Source organism: Sitophilus oryzae, unplaced genomic scaffold (assembly GCF_002938485.1).
Source record: "Sitophilus oryzae breed Bouriz unplaced genomic scaffold, Soryzae_2.0 scaffold_1499_pilon_pilon, whole genome shotgun sequence".
NCBI classification, from domain to species: Eukaryota; Metazoa; Arthropoda; class Insecta; order Coleoptera; family Curculionidae; genus Sitophilus; species Sitophilus oryzae.
Window position 1 is genome coordinate 6064257 of NW_022146168.1, and position 1854 is coordinate 6066110.

Sequence of the window (1854 nt, forward strand, 5' to 3'; positions counted from 1 at the left end):
ATACTTATTTTGTTATATCAAAGTTGATTTAATTTTTCCCGATCCTTTAAACATCTACAAAGTCTACTTTCACTTTCTGCGATCTGAGAACGAAGGCCGAAATATAATTAAGATTAAAACGAACTTGTAGTTCGATCGTAATTATATGAGGCGCTTCGTTCGAAGAAATCACTCCCACCGCACCCTATTTTATCATGGACCAAGAATCAATGTGAATAATCCATGAAACCCAAGGAAAAATTAGTAAATCAACTTTTTTCCCGATTTCGAATAAAGTTCTCAATCGGTTCTTTAAAAGTATGAAGTTAGTAAATGTATGGCTAGAGGCGGGATGAGTAGCCAAGAATTAGCCAGAGTAAATTTTATTCTTAAAATATTGTGGCCACAGAGCGTACATAAGCCGTACTACAAAGTCTACTTTCAAGTGATCTCTTCGAACGAAGCGCCTCATATAATTACGATCAATTCTAAGTTCGTTTAATCTTTGTAATTTTGCATGTTTTTATTATTCTCTCACGAGATGGATTAAGAGTAAATCTTCATCCGATGAACTTTCTTGTTCCTCGCTGGACGAATATGCCTCTAAGAATCCTTTTAACCAACTGCCAATCATTGTTTTATTAATGTTTATTCACAACTGCTTAACAAGTAACAACCATAGAGCAAAGATGGTAACAACTCCACTCTTCCAATAATAACGTTATTTATTATGTTTTCGATATTTCTGTCAAATGTCACAAAAACCGGAGGTTTATCTGATAGCAAATACACCGGTAGTTTCCGATGAATTTTGATGACGCAGTAGGAATCGTGTGCTCACCGCTAAGTGGACATTCTGCATGTAGTCAAATGTTATATCAAAACTTTTTTGCCTTTTCCTTTTTATAAAAATCGCGAGTTCGGCAGGATGCTGCTAAACTGCACCTCCTAGTGAAGGACTTTTTATTTTAAGTTCAAATTCTTCACATTTGCAACAAGTGTCTATTTGTGGACGGCCAAAATGAATGTCAAAATGTCCATGAAAATATTTCCCTAAGTAAGAATATCGAATTTTGGTTGTTGGATATTTTACTCTGAACATATCAAACATAATTTTCATATTGAGTTTAGCATCAAGATATAGATAGGTTTTACTGCTGTAATGAGTTTACTTAACAGGGAATGCTTCAATATGCTGACGAATTAACACGTTGTTCTCTTCTGAAATAGCATTGCCTTTTATGTTTTGTCCACGCCTGTTATACGGAGTTATATTTTGTTTTAGGAAGACCTTTAAACTTTTAACCTTAATGGTATCGCTAAAACAAAACAAAGAAATGCCTCTTTGACATACTTCTTCGTTTACCATCAACAGGAATATAGTGATGAAAGGAGCAAGTTTTTCCCTTTGAGTTCCCGGAATTTTGTGGTTGATATTTTCTTTATTAACTTTCACTCTAAAAGACCCTTGCGTATCATAAGTCCCTGACTACAATTTGAGTGCTGGGCGGTTTTGGCCGGTGCGAGTAAAAAGTCCATCTTTTATATCATCATTCAATTTTTCAAAGCATTTCATTGGTCAGCTAAAAAAAAAATGGTCAGTACATAATTACAGAAAGAATTTATCTATTACAAACCTTACTCGGCATCCATCATCTCCAAGCTTTCTCTTGCTGCTACAGTTTTCCTTTATAATTTACGTAAGTTCTCCCCTGAACTCTAGCTTTCTTGATAAAATTCCTTTTGTAATTTTCGTCATTTCTAATCCCTCGTTTTCTTTTCTTTGTAGCTTCTTCTACTGATCTTTCTGACAGGGTATCGTCGGTATCATTCATTATTATTATAGCAATACGTGAACTGAACGAAGTACAACAA